We start from the raw sequence: 15,717 nt of genomic DNA, 5'->3' as shown, positions 1-15,717 counted from the left end.
CTCAGGTCCTGCGCATCCTTCAGCTATGTGATAATGGGCAAATAATTTAATATTTTTTCTGCTTAATCTTCCAGAAAATATAATATTTGAAGGATTCTAGTAAGACCCAGGAGCCCCACAACGTGAGTTTTAATATATGGTGAGTTCATCAAATGATACTTATTTTCCTTACTCTCATTCTTTTAGAAGAGTTACATTTCATAATAATTTTAAAGTATGCTTTTGTTTCTTAGTAAACTATTCTCAATAGGAGCAGCTTTTTTTTTAAAGATTTTATTTATTTATTTGAGAGAGAATGAGAAAGAGAGCACAAGAGGGGGGGAGGGTCAGAGGGAGAAGCAGACTCCCTGCCAAGCGGGGAGCCAGATGCGGGACTTGATCCCGAGCCTCCCAGGTGCCCGGAGCAGCTACTATTTCAACAAGCACCCAGCTTTAAACAAAGATATTGGAAAAAACATCCTTCCATAAGATTATTCTTCTGGTTTGTTAAAATATGGTTCACAGTAAAAGTCTTAGGATCTAAATCTTTGAGGAGAAATCTTTTAGTTTTAGAAAATATTTATGGAACATTTATTTCTTTCCTTTCCAAAGGATTTTCTTTTCCAAAGTAGGTTAAAATCAGAGCAAAATCACAAAAGAAAACAGTAACAAAAACAAGCTCAAATGCTACTCCCCACCCTGCCCCCATCCCCTTTCCTATTGCCAATTAGGAGTCTTTTGACTAAATGTACATATCATCTTATCTTTAAACTTGTGTTAAATATCACTGTTCTTACTCTACTTTAAAAAATTTTTATTTTTTTAAACCTTGAAAATTTTTGTGGTTTTATTGTTTCGTGAGGCATTGAAACATCTGAACGAATCATTATCTGGGACATGAGGCAGCTTTCTCCTTCACTTCTTTGGGTTACTAGAGCAACTTGTAAGTAGATTTAAAAATAATGAACAAAAACAAAACAAAACAAAGAAAATCTTTTGCATTACTTAAGTCTTTCCAAGGCTTGTGCTGGTGGGACCTAAACTTCTCCTGTCAGATGCAACTAGTCCAGACATCATGCACAATATCTCCTGCTCCCACGGCGGCCCCACTCATTTGTGTATGATATTTGGAGCATCTGGAGGAGTGTGAACGGTATCTGGAAGAGGAGGGAGGAGGAAGAGCGTGAGTGCCTGCCTGGGAGGAGGCCAGCTGAAGTTGTACAGGGCAAGCTGGAACATGTCATTGGTGCAAACCCAAGCATCGTTGATGGTCTTTAATAGGAACATCTGGTGGAACCCCACGATAGGGTCTTCATCAGCCTTCAGCTGGCCCACAACCTTGCTGATGATGCAGCTATCTGGAGAGGGCTGACAGTCCTACCCTGTGATGCTGTGCTGGATTTTCTGGAATGAAGACTAGACAACTTCTCCACAATAGCAGTTTTCCCCTGGAACTGCAGTCCTTCCCATGTAAGGCATGATGCGTCAACATAAATAGTGCCTAGGCAGGTTCTGTCTTTATCAAATAACTGGTAGTAATGTTGAATGAAGCTGGATCCAGTCTGCTCCTGAGTTGGCTTGTCTCTCATTCTGGGGTGTCACCAGCCTCGCTGAGACCCGAGGGGCTAGCACGATGGTGGTGGTGGCAACCTAGCGCGGTCTGCTTACCCTACCATTTTGGAACTAAAATCGACTAACATCTTCTGTAGTTTCAAGTGAAAAACTGGATTTATAAAGCTTCCTGACAACTGATTAATATACTCAAGAGTTTGATATACTCTCAGATATTCTAAAATTTTAAAAACTTGCCTTACCTGAAAATAAGTTGAAATGGATTTTTCCTCAATTTATCTTGTAATATGATAGGTAATAATAAGGTTATATGGATTGAGGACAAAAATAAGAATGCAAAAGATGCAGTACAAATGAATCTCATTAGGAAAATGGGCAAGAAATGAAAATATTGCAGACCATATTTTTTTAAACCCTTAAGTGTATTATCCTATTCTTTGGACATACATGTGTTTATACTCAGAGCAGATGATTAAAGGGCCTGGAGACTACCACAAATACCTCTCCATTCTCTAATTACTGAAATTACTTGTAATCAACATTCTGAAAAATATGCCTATCTAACTTCTTTAAGCAGCTCCCAAAGCCTTTGGCAGAGAGGATGGATCATATCAGCCACAGCATCAATCCTAAGGCATTTCTTAGGATTAGCCCAAGAACCAGTCTCAGATGACCCTACTGAACTTCCAGATCGTGACATTAAAAAACAGTGACAGTTAGCCTGAGGGCTGCAGCTCCAGTTTCCTTCCTTCTGTTAATGTTAAAGCTCTGAAGTCGGCTTGAAGGAAGGGATGCAGACTTCTATTTTCTTGACTGCCTAAAATTATTTTACTGAGAAATGATCCTTATAGATCACCCACAGTAAAAAATTTTCTGTTTCAGAAAAAACCCAAACAGGTATAATATATAAGGATTATTCTCCCTAAAATACAAAATAAATGTGCTGCCCTTAAAGCAGTATTTTTTAGATAGAAAGCTCTAAAAACAGAAGCAGGAAGAGTAAAAGCATATTGGGGCCCAGTGCCAGAGATAAATATATATTTATTAAAATTCACCTGAATGTGAGGACTGTTTCACTACAGTATCTCTTTTGCCTTCCAACAAATGAATCTGTTTGTCAATATCCCCCAGTCATCATTGCCATCCATATACTTAAAAAAAAGACCATGAAGTATGAAAAAATACAGAGAGCTTCTATACTAATTTTAGAGAATGTGAGTCAGTCAACATTATTTGCATGTAGTTACATTCAGCAAAGCCAAGCATCTTACTTGCTTTGCTGGAAATGCATACAATCTCCCCTCAAAATAGAAACATATAGTTCTTGTTGGAATTAGGACAAAGTATTTTACATTTTCATAACCAGGTTAAAGTAAATTTATATATGTTTGCAAACACTACTTTAGATTCATTATAATAGTTTTACATTGCGGATGACGGTGATCATATGGTAGCAATCGCTACATTATAATAGTTTATACTTAATTTCAGGAATAAAAATAGAAAAGAATTTTTCATTTACCAGAGTACATGTCCATGTGCATTGCAACTTCAAAATAAAAACCCTACATTAAACTATTTTAAGCCAAAATTTAGCAATGAATAAGTTTTAAATATACAAGCAAGGACATAATTGTTTAAGAATTTTTGATTTAGGTATTTCAATTGTAGAGAATAGATGCGCTCATTTCTGTTGAACAAGCATTTCTTGAAAACTTAGGCCCAGTGCTCTGTACTAAGAATATAAAATTGGAAGAAGAGGTTCCCGACTTTATGAAATGTACTATCTAATAGGAAGTGAAGCAAACAAAAAAAAGATCATAATGTTATGATAAGTCCTATAATAAAAGTATGCAAAGAATATGCTGAGAAACCACAGAGGCAGACACTTAGTCACGAAAAGTTGCAAAAAGAATGCTATTAGTGCTACGTCCCAAACATGGTTGATGAGAAGATTTTGCCTTATAAGGTCATATAATAAAATGTAATAGTGGTAATACTGCGTAATACAGTATGTTAGATTATAGGAAGATATAGTGAAGTGTAATAATGTGTATTTACTTGTTGGCACAACTCAAACTCACTCCTACACCAACGTTAAGAGAATATATTTTTCTCTTTTCTACATTGCATAGGGTAGCTGTGGACTGCTCTAGAGTCTCCTACAAATGGGCAGGCAACCTGTTATACCTGAAAATTGACGGTCACCAGTTTCAACTTGGCTTTCAGTAATCCCTTAGCATCAGTCTGTTTGGTCTGCTAAAACAAAAATGCCATAAACTAATGACTTATAAACAACAAATGCTATTTCTCACAGTTCTGGAGGCTGGGAAGTCGAAGATCATGGCACCCTCAGGTTCAGTGTTGGTGAGAGCCGATTTCCTCATGGGTGGTCATCTTTTCACCATAACCTCACCCAGCAGAAGGAGGGGCAAGAAAGCTCTCTGGAATCTCTTCTACAAAGGCACTAATTCCATTCAGGAGGGCCCTGCTTTCAGGACCTAATCACCTCCCATGGGCCCCACCGCCTAAAACGATCACATTGGGCATCAAGTTTCAGCTGATGAATTTGGGGAGGGGGCATACACATTCAGTTCACTGTGGTATTCTAATGTATTTTCTAATCAGCTTTCTTGAATACTATCTGCAACGTTTTAAAATTTTATCCATTCTGAGCATTTGACATTGCATCATATTTCACTAAAAAAACAAAGACCAAAAACAAAATTCCAGTTCCTGGCACACACAGTCCAAACCTACCTCAGCGGACCTGCCATACACGCTTTAGTCCAGATTGCATCCCTCCGCCAAGGAAGGCAATCTCTCAGTTTTGCTCTAAATCCCAGCTTCTCCCCTAACCCTTTCATTCCCAGTTTTTCTGTTCTTTTATCTTCTGCTTATATTCTATTTACTATCCCTTTGATTTTTATTTATATCTTTATATATTATTCGGTGACTTCCGTCTTAAAATTAAAAATTGAGATTTTCACCATTCAACAGCTGTTCTCTTTCCTCTTCTTCCTAGCCACCTGTGGTAGGTGCAGACTACAATCCCTGTTCCTCTCTCCCCATCTCTCATTAACTCTCAGTGGCCCCGGTCTAGTTTCTCCCCACCACATCACCAGGTAACTCCAGGGCAGTCTCGCAGGACCGAGCCAATGAAAACATTTTATTCTTTGCAATATTTGATATAGTATCCAAGATTGTGGAGAACTCGGCTGAGTAAATATTTGCTAGTCTTCTTTATTTCTAAGGAAATCTTTAAATAAATATAAACATATAAAGTGATGGACCCCCGAGAACAAAAAGCAGTCACTGAATGTCTTCAATTATTTTGTGTCTTTGTACTCCAAAGTGGCAGAAAAACAATTCCCCTCAACTCTAAATGATAATAAATACATGTTAAAAGGGAGAAACCTAGGTGGTGGTAATTGGGGAAACTATTTTTTCTTTAGAATGGTTATAGCATGCATTTTCTCTAAGGAGAACTGCTGAGTTTTAGGGTCATGCTTCTGAGGAGGAGTTGCAGTGAGAAATAACGGGCCATGACTTCTTGACAATTAGACCAAGCGAGAAAGGGAGTTTTGCTAGACTTTAACATGCACTGAAACCTGTCCCTTATTTGAAGCCTGAAGGAAAGGGCAGAGGGAGAACTGAAAGAGGAGGAGGAGGAGGAGGAGCAGGGGAGGAGGGATGGGAAACCGGCAGAGCCTGTTCCAGTTGTAGCCTCCAGAAAGCCTCCCAGTTGCCCCATAGCATCCTAAAGCTGAAGTTGGAGAGGTTTTCTCCCGTGCTGTGTAAGTCAAAATCCAAGTTAACTGGAACTTTAATCTCTGGGCTTTCTCGGTTTTAACTCCATTTTAAGATTTCCCAGGGCCTTCCAAGCAGAAATTGGCACTCTGGAATACTATTCTCATGAAACCTAACTGGAACGGAAAGGCCAAGGGAGTGGAAGTCTGATGCATCCTGCTCCCCTTCTGCCTCCACAGAAGTAAGGACCATCCTTCCCCATGAGGAGACTTTTGTGAGGAGTCCCTATGGCAGGAGGCAGTGAAGACCCCCACTGTTCTGGAAAAGTTGGTCTCTACAAACACAGGATAGAAAGTAAAACCGAACTTGATAGCACTCTAAATTAGTTTGGGACCGTCCTTCTAGGGAAGTAGGCAGAAGTACCTAGCATATACATAATAACTCCCTGCTTCATGAAGGCCTTTTAAAAACTTATTTCTCTCTCTCTGCCACTTGTCCAGTCTCCTTCCTGGATTTGTATTAACCAAAACCTTAAATGGTCAAATTTCGCAGTCTTAGTCCAAATTCCTTTGCTTTCTCATTAGTCACCAAACCCAGTGAATTCTATCTCAAAAATATTTCTTCAATACAAAACTTCTCCAGCTTCATGGCAGCACCTGGTCTAAGCCACAATGATTTCTTGCTTGGTCTCCTGCAATAGCTTTTTAGTGATGCACATTCACTCTAGCTTTCTTCCGGATGGTTCTCCAAAAAAACATCTAAATAGTCCCTTCAATATATGAGTAGTATCTCTTGTTTTCTTGCATAAAACATTTCAGTGGCTTTCCTTGCTTTTAGGAAGGAAAGAATTTAGGAAGAATCCTAAATTCTTACCATGGCATATAAAATCATGCCTAAATGTCACATCTAACAACACTACATTCTCCCTTACTCCTATGCCCTGAGCCGCAATCACAGTATTGGAGTTTTCATACTTCCTTAAGCTACTGAGGACCTCGTTTCTTCACCTTTTTCTCTTTTTTATATCTCTGCCAAACAAGAAGTTTCCTTTAGCCTTTAACAATTACTTCCTTTTTTTCATCTTAGATAATTTCTGTATGTCTTTTATAAAATATGATCTTAAATATCATATTTGGGGCGCCTGGGTGGCTCAGTCGTTAAGCATCTGCCTTCGGCTCAGGTCATGATCCCAGGATCCTGGGATCCAGCCCCCCATCAGCTCCCTGCTCCGCGGGAAGCCTGCTTCTCCCTCTCCCACTCCCCCTGCTTGTGTTCCCTCTCTCGTTGTGTCTCTCGTCAAATAAATAAAACCTTTAAAAAAAAAAATCAGATATTTGTGGATGCATTCCTTTGAACCCAAACTCAAGACTGTATTTCTCGTGTCTGCGTGCGTGTGCATGTGGGTATGTGCTCCCTGTATCCTAGCTCTTCATGGTGCTTATCTACTATAAATATGTGTATAATTATTATTTAGGTCTATCTTACCCTACTTGACCAAAACTTTATTTTGGAAAGGGACTGGGTCCATCCGATTTTTAATTTTGTACCTTCGAGAGGACGAAGCAGCCTTTTCCTTCTTCCGGTCCTTATTCTTCTCTCCCTAAAGGTATTTTTTGGATCTAAAGATAACGTTCTAAAACGAGAGTCGAGGTAAGTCATGAATCAGGTTTGAGAAGAAATACAATCAAACATCAGAACAGTAACAACAGACAAGTGAGCCAAAAGACGAAAAGATGTGAGTAAAGTAAAAGGTAAGTGCTAGCCCAGGGGGGCGAGCTCTGGAAAACTAACGTCCCAAAAGAGTGCCGATTATCTTTTCAGAAATTAAAATTTTGAAAAAAAAAGAGTTAAAACTTTATTTTCAATTATAAAATGTACTTTTTGAAATATTACCCACCATTCCACTTTCAAACACAATAGCTGTATTAAGTTCCTCATGGCCCCTTAGTCACTTCCACAAGCATATGGCTTCTTTAGTAATTACAACCGAGGCAGAGGTTTGTCTACTGACTTCATTCAACTTACCATCAACATTTTCCTACAGTGTTTACAATAATCATTTTAGTAAGGGCATACTACACCACTGTATTAGTGTACCACCGTTTACTAACTGTTCCCTCATTTCTATGTCCATTTCTCTTCCAATTTTTTTTCTATTAAAAATAAGTCTATAGTAATAGCTTAATAGGTATATAGTTTTCAGTCTTTAATATTTCTTTAGGTTCATCTTCCAAGACAGGTATTAATCTGAAGCTATGAACATTATTATGGATCTAAATGTAAATTTCAAAAGGCTTTACATGAATCTCTTAAAAGCCACGGATGAGAGACGGCACAAAAATATATCAAAGTTGATGAAACATATGTACGGAGAGAAAATATGGATTAAAGTCAGAGTACCTGGCCTAAATACGTAGGCTCTGTAAATTAACTACCTTCCTTCCTTATCTTCCCTTTCCCTTCCCCCACCTTTCACTCTCCCTTTCTTGCTTTTGTTTTCTGCTGTTATTGTTGACAGACCGCAAAAGCATCCTAGTCTATGTGAAATTAGCTTTTCAAAAGGCAAAATTGCTGTTTGAGAAGATAACATTCAAAATGATTCCTGTGAATCAGATAGTCTATTGTGAGACAGACTGAATTATGCATTGAGTTGCCACAGATTGAATATTACTACTTCAAGAACTTTTTTTCCCCTCCAGCACTTATAGGAGCCAATAAGTGGAAGAAATTTAAGGTTTCCTCTTTCTTGCTGATTTTACCCCTTCCTGTCAGCCTTTCTTACATCATTCTCTTTCCCAGTCATCTTCCTAAAGATATATACTTAAAACACAAATAATAAATTCTAATTGTTTTGTTGATGTTTAATTGTAAAGAAGAGCTTCACCAGTCTGGCAAACTCATTTTGCATTCCAGAAGAACACATTAACTTTCAGCAGAAAATTCCTGTCAAAGACTTTGTTTTGCTACTGCTTTAATTTTCCTTAAGCCTAATTTTCTTTTTCTGTTTGTTATGTAATGAAGCTTCTGAAAACACGGGCGATCTCTGCTCATTTTGCCTTGAGCTAGCATGACGTTTGCTTCCCCCCTCCCCGCCCCCCCCAAGGAAATGCAATTGCTGAGAAAAATTAACAGAAAATTCAGCAGCAATTTTACTCCAGCAAATGTAAAGATAAAAGGAATACATGAAGAGTAAAAAGCTTAGAAAATAATGGATGAATGGTTATAATGTTTATTGGAATGTCCAGAATGAAAAAATACAAACTTAGATTTAAAAGGACCTACAGGCCAACTTAAATATATTTTCTTTAAATAACAAAATTCTCTGGAGTATGTCCCTAGGTGTTTACAGAGACTTCAACTGCATTTTTTTTTTTTTTTTTTTTAAGATTTTATCCATTTATTTGAGAGAGAAAGAGAGCGAGCGGGGGGGGGGGGGGGGGGGGAGAGGAAGAAGCAGACTCCTGACTGAGCAGGGAGCCTGATGCAGGCCTAGATCCCAGGACGCTGGGATCACAACCTGAGCCAAAGACAGGGGCTTAACCAATGGAGCCAACCAGTCGCCCCTTCAAATGCATTGTAACCGATCCGCTGAAAACTAAAACTTCTGAGATTATGAGAATGAGTAAAAGGTTAAAGCCAAGGATATTTTTTTTAAACTTTGATCAGTATACTTACTCTGCTAAATTAAATAATAATGTGGACAATTTGGGAATTTTGTAGGAAAAAAATGGATAGGTACATGCAAATAGTGAAAAGATCAGGCCTTCTATGTATAATTTTCTACACAATATAAAGCATCATAAATGTTGATTGCAGGCTCAGCACAAAAGTCATAAAAACCTATAGACCATTCACCAGTTCATCTTTTCCACTTCCCTCCACTCTAACCCAGATCCACTCCCCCCTTCATTCCCCGTAAAACTTCTCAAATTGCTCCCTGCTCCTTTCTATGTTTTGGTTCCCACTATAACATCTATTATGTGAAATGTAATTTTGTCCCTTTTTTGGCCAGAGTACGAACAGAGATACAGATTAGTAGGAAATATGTCTTATGAGATTAATTGTAAAAAATTTCTTCATATGCTTGTGGGGGCTGGCAAAAAAAGTCCCCAGAAACATAAGGCATGCTCTAGAAAGGGCAGGATGGAACTCTCTGGCATAAGCTAAACCTGCTGTCTACAGTGGAATTTCTCTTCAAGAAAAACTCTGTTCTACTCTTAAGGTCTTTGAATAGACTGAACCGGGCTCACCCAGATTAATTAGAATAATCTCACTTAAAGTCAATTGACTGTGGAATTTCATCACCACAACACCCAGATTAATGTTTGAATGAGTAACTGAAGGCAACAGCCTACCAAGTTAAAACACAAAATGACAGCCATAGTCTGTGCCTTGTAAACTTGGCAGACATACACATCTTAAACCAAATTTAATTCTCAAAAACAATAACAAAGTCATACTTCCATAAAACATGATACAGCTACCTTGCATATCTTAAAACAGGCTATCCTTTCCCTAGAAGAGAATGAAAAGTCTTGAGGTGATGCTCATATTTCTTTGATATGTATTAAGTTAAATACTATGATATAATATTAACTATTATAAAGACCTCTTATACTAGGTGACAAGGGGATAAGAGATAGAACATCTAATATGTGTACATATTTAAGTATGTATACAAAAATAAGAAAAATACACATAACTATTACAATCCTCCTTTCTGCAACTGATCACATAAGTTGTAGCAGGAATTTATAACTACTTTCTTCCCTACAAATTCCAATTTCATTCTTCAAGGGTCTGGGCCATTAGCCGTCCTGTCCAAATTGTACTTTTACAATCATAGGACATGATAGTACCAGGAGATACCCTAGGGAATGTTCTGTATTACAGACATACTCTTCCTCACTTCTATTGTGTAGTAACAACCCAATTCCCCTTGGCAATCTGGATCAATCAGCCCAAGACAATAATATTAGAACTCTCATCTTTGCATATTAATTCAGAGGCAGTCTCAGCTTCCAGTTCAGGGGTGGTACTGTTGCATCTCCTTGTGAACACACTCTTTCCTTCAGAACTAAGGTCTCCAGAACAACAAAACCTAAGGTCATGGGGATAGGACGTCACGTGTTTGTTAGTGTAATACAGAATGGGACCACTCCCATTTCCAAATGAATGCAAGCTGTAGAAGAAACTGCACCATATAACAGATGCTAATTTAGAGCACATGCAACCCCCTGGAGGGCACTGTAGAGGTCCCATAAGGTATTGTCGTCTGTCTGGCACCATAACAGAAGGCTATTTTACTATTCATTTTAGGATGATGCAAAAATGGTAAGATCAATGATTTTCATGGGCATGGGCCCACTGCCACGTTTTATCTGCTATCCAGTGAATTCCTTGAATAGAAGCAATGCTGTGTGTAATACCATGGAGGTGGATGAGGCATTGTATAAGTCCACAGGTGGTAGCTTTGGCAGAAGTATTGAGCGCAGGAAAGGTAAATCCATATCCCGAGTAACTGTCTATTCCGGTAGGAATAAAGTACTGCTATTTCTAGGATAGAAGCTGTCCAATGTAATCAGTCTACCACCAGGTAGCTGGCTGTCAATTTGGGGATCCAGTTTTATTCTAGGGTGCCTAGTTTTATTCTCTGTTTCTGGAACAATCAGCAGTAGCTGTAGTCAGACCCGACTTGATGAGTCTAAGTCTGTGTTGCTAACACTATGTAAAAATTCCATCCCTGCCACTATGGTCAATCTGCTCATGAACCCAGTGGGCAATGACAGGTGGCTACGGAAAGAGGTTGACTTATAGTCAAAGAAATGGGTACTTTTACCCACTTGATTTTAAAAATCTTCTGAGGTCAGCATTTCATGAGCAGTCATAAGGGGATGCAAGCATTTTCATATTCTTTTCCCCTTCCTAATAACCTGTGCACATGCCTCTTCCCCAAATCTTGTCACCGGTTTTCCCAGTCATGTTCCTTCTAAATCCTGACCATCTAGCCAAATGACTAACCACAGCCAATGAGTTGCTATAGTCTTGTGCCTCTGGTCATTTCTCCTTCCAGGCAAAAGGAAAAACCAGGTGTACTGCTTAGAATTCTGCCATCAGGATTTCCCTTCACAATTATCTTCTCGGGGATGTCTAGGACATAGTCCTACAGCTGGCCACCTTAGGGGATAGTTGGTTATCATGCAGAACCATCCATAAGAGAACCATTTTTTCCTCTTCAGTGAACTATCCACAGAGAACTTTCCATGAGAATATGGGTGTGGACTGCAAAAGTAAAGGTAATGGAGCATGAGTGAGGACCAAAGGGCATTTGGGCCACTTTATGCAACTTACTTATGCCTTCAGGGCCTACTGAAACCTCATCTTGTATATATCACTTCCATTGTACTGCTTGCCATGCCCAAATTTGTGGTGAAGGCTCAGACAACACCTAATTCATGGTTGCCACCTCCATGCAAAATCTCCATACCTGCTACCATGATCACTTTGTTCAGAAGCTCATTGGGTACTGAGAAGAGTGGCTATGGAAAAAAGCTGACTGGTATCCAGAAATGGGTAATGTCATACATTTGATTAGTAAAATCTGTTGAAATCACCATTTCACAGGGCACCTGGTAATCTGGTGAACTGTGAGTAAGCTTTTCTCCTAAGGCCCACGGTAAACCAAAAGTGCTTTCTCAAATTGAGCACAGTTATCTCTAGAGAATGACTTGGCTCTGTTCCAAAGATCTAAGGGTCATACTATGATTAACCTAGTGATGCGAGCACATTAGATTTACTGGATTATATGCTACAAATGTTAAAACAGTTTGCATGGCAGTCCGGACCGGTTTCAGAACCTTCTCTTGTTCTGGGCCCCACTCAAAATGAACAGTTTTGGTCACTTGGTAAATGGTTCAAAGTGGCATAAACAAATTAAGAATATGTTTCCATATCCCATGGAGGCCCATTAGGTTTTGCACTTATTTATTTTAAGAAAGGCCAGATGCAGCTACTTATCATTCACCTTGGGAGGGATATTTTAACATGCCCCACACCAATGGACCCCTAGAAATATACCTAAGATGACAGGGTCCTGATTTTTGTTGGATTTCTCAGTGTCTGACACTATACTTGATATATTTATCAAATAATATATCAAGTATAATCTGCTCACAGGTCCAATCAGAATATCCATAGAATGAACCAGCATAATATCTTATGGAAGGGAAAGGCAATCAAGGTAACCCATGAGGTAAATTATGATTCAGGGCTGGAGAGCTGATATACCTGTGAAGTAAGACAGTGAAGAATATTGCTTGTCTTGCCGGCTGAAAGCAGTACTTCTGGTGGGATAGCTGTATACCAGTTTTAGGGGATATGCCGATTTGCTCAAGCAATAAAATGTTACACATATGAAACAGCAGTTGCAACTGGAGTCTACCACCTGGTTAAGCTTATGATTACCTACTGTCATTCTCCGAGATCTGTTTTTTGCACTAGTCAAAATAAAGTTGAATGGGGATGGTAGGAATTACCACATCACATCCTTCACTCCTTGATGAGAGCAATCCCTGCAGTCCCCAGGAATGGAGCATTGCTTTAGCTTTACTTTTTTTCTTAGGTAAAGGCAGTTCTAGTAGATTCCACTTGGTCTCTCCCACCATAATAGGTATCACTCCATTGTTTGGAGAACCAAGATGGAAGTTCTGCCGGTTGCTGAGTATGTCTATTGCAATGATATATTCTGGAACTGAGGAAATAACAACAGTGTGTGTTCCGTAAGCAACTGGACTATGAGATGGATCAGAGCTAACATTCTACTGAGCACCTGACCTCCATAAGCCCCCATTCTGAATGGCGGACACAGTGATGTTGTGTCTCCAGGAATTAATTTCAGTTCAAAGACAATGTCCATCAATCCTCAAAAGTATCATTTCTCTTTCTCCAGAGCTGTCATTCTGGTAAGTGGCCATAGGTCCTTTGCCTGGGAGAAAGACTAACAGTACACATCTTTGGAAGTATCACAGGGTCCTTCCTCAAGTAGAGTTCTACATCTCTAAAGTGGCTCAAGTCTGGGAGCTGATTGAGGGGGCATGACTCACTGTTTCACTGATTCAAGATGGACTTCTGTGCACCTGACCTACAACTCTTTGCTTATACAGTTCAAATAGGAATTTAGCAGCCTTTCCTTCTATTTTTTTATAAAGATTTTATTTATTTGATAGAGAATGAGAGAGAGAGAGCACGAGAGGGAAGAGTGTCAGAGGGAGAAGCAGACTCCCTGCAGAGCAGGGAGCCTGATGTGGGACTCAATCCCAGGACTCCAGGATAATGACCTGAGCTTAAGGTCACCATATTCCACTCACCACTGCCATACCACTGTCTGAGTCAGATACTCTTGCTGCTTTGACTCCACTGTCTATTAAGTTAAAATATCCACCTTATTTTTGCTGATTAAATGTCACTATCAGGCTTATGCAATTCTGACATCCCCGTTGTTTTAGGGAATCTAGTTCGATGGGAGCAGTTCCCACTGTAATTTGGGCTTTATAGACAAAAACCACCACAGGCCTTTTCAGGGATTTTGAGACCCTACTCACAAATCTTTTACTCAGTTTTAGTGGCAAGTATGTCCTCTGGACCATCCAGGACACATGAGCAGTTCTTACCTGATAAATTCACTCCTATTTCCCTAAGCCTTTGGATATTTTCCTCTCAAGTATGATAAAGCAGTTCTGGCAAAGGTTACCTTAGAATTTCAGTCCTAGAACTAGCAAACTGTTGGAACCATTTCTAATACCTCAAGCTAAAGCACTGACTCCGGAATCTCTGCTTAGTGAGTCCATATCAGAAGATTCAACCTGATCCAACTTTATGTTCCTTCCACCATGATCTCATATCCTTAGGATCCATTAGCACACATATTTTCCAGATTTCTGTCATTATAAATTGGAAAAAGTGTACCATTCTTTTATCATGTAATACAGAGCTTCATGGGCTATACTTTGTATCTCATTGTTTGGGGTCTGCTGGAAACTGAGTTTGGTTCTAGGTCTAGAAGCAATTAGGGGTCCTGGGTGTAGGTCTTGAGGAGATCATCAATGGCTTGCAAATCTCAGGCCCACCCAATTTAGGCTAATATCCCTTACTTAAAGTCAACCAATTTCAATTTTTTTTTTTTTTTTAAGATTTTATTTATCTGACAGAGTGCACACACACATGCATGAGTCAGGGCAGAGGCAGAGGGAGAAGCAGGCTCCCCGCTGAGCAGGGAGCCTGATGTGGGGCTCGATCCCAGGACCCTGAGATCATGACCTGAGCCGAAGGCAGATGCTTAACCAACTGAGCCACCCAGGTGCCCCACCAATTGCAAACTTTAATCACACCTACAAAGTATATAGCAACACTTAGTGTTCGACTGAATAACTGGGAATTAGAGTCTAGCCAAGTTGACACAGTCCCCTTCCTCTCCATGTATTCCCCAGAGACAGGCTCCTCACCCAATCACTCAGTTCTTCTTGGAAATGTAACCATGAGATACTACCCCCGCTTTTTTTTTTGAGAGAGCTAGAGAGAGGGATGGGGGGGAGTGGGAGTGCAGTGGGGGCAGAGGGAGAGAGAGAGAATCTTAACCAGCGTCCACACCCAGCACTTGAGCCTAATGTGGGGCTCGATCTCACAACCCTGAGATCATGACCCTGACCCAAAAATCAAGAGTCAGATGCCGAACCAACTGAGTCACCCAGGTGCCGTGACACTGCTTTTTAATTGCTGAAGATGCAATTAAACATGCAAAGTTTGGGTGCTGAAAATGTACACTGTTTTGGGAAGAGCAAATCATAAAATGACAAAATGCAGAAAGAGAGAGGAATATATAAATGCAAAGAGAGGTACAGATGAATGGATCAGAAAGTGCTGACTCTGCTGGAGTAGTTTCCAGTTGCTCCTAGGATCCCAGCATACTACTATCCTTGAATTGATAAACCCCAGTGTCCCTGCAATACATTTTTTTAATATCTTTTTTTGAGCTTATTTTAATTGGGTTTCTGTTGCTTGCAAAAAAAAAAATATTCTATGAAGCTTTCAAACAAACTATTTGAGGGGAAAAAAACACTACTGAAAAATGCAACATAACGAATAAAAAGCAAAGCAAGGCATTTTGACAAAAAGAAAAAACAAGGGAAGGCAACAGGATTCAAAGCCCAGTTTCTGAATTCAGATATAACTGCTTCAAACCATGCCAGAAGTGTGACTTTGCATTCATTAATTAAAAAAAAGGGGGTACCTTCCATGCATCAAATATCATCCTTGACATGGAGTATATTAGGAGAACACAATCCTTGCTCACATGGAGTTTAAAGACTAATGAAAATTCCATATATACTACCACCAGAATCCTGTGTGCAGATTGAGGCT

General features: G+C 39.5%; 1 pseudogene; it reads right to left on the bottom strand.

Annotated features, from left to right (window-relative positions):
- Positions 1-1,089: 1,089 nt before the first annotated feature.
- LOC148164773 (nuclear transport factor 2 pseudogene) lies at positions 1,090-1,568 on the bottom strand (annotated as a pseudogene).
- Positions 1,569-15,717: the final 14,149 nt, after the last annotated feature.

The sequence above is a fragment of the Eumetopias jubatus genome, unplaced genomic scaffold (genome assembly GCF_037043125.1).
Source record: "Eumetopias jubatus isolate StellerSeaLion01/CBP00866 unplaced genomic scaffold, mEumJub1_p1.0 scaffold_3, whole genome shotgun sequence".
Lineage (NCBI taxonomy): Eukaryota > Metazoa > Chordata > Mammalia > Carnivora > Otariidae > Eumetopias > Eumetopias jubatus.
The sequence above is the reverse complement of the archived record's forward strand: the minus strand, read 5'-3'. Positions and strand labels throughout refer to the sequence as shown.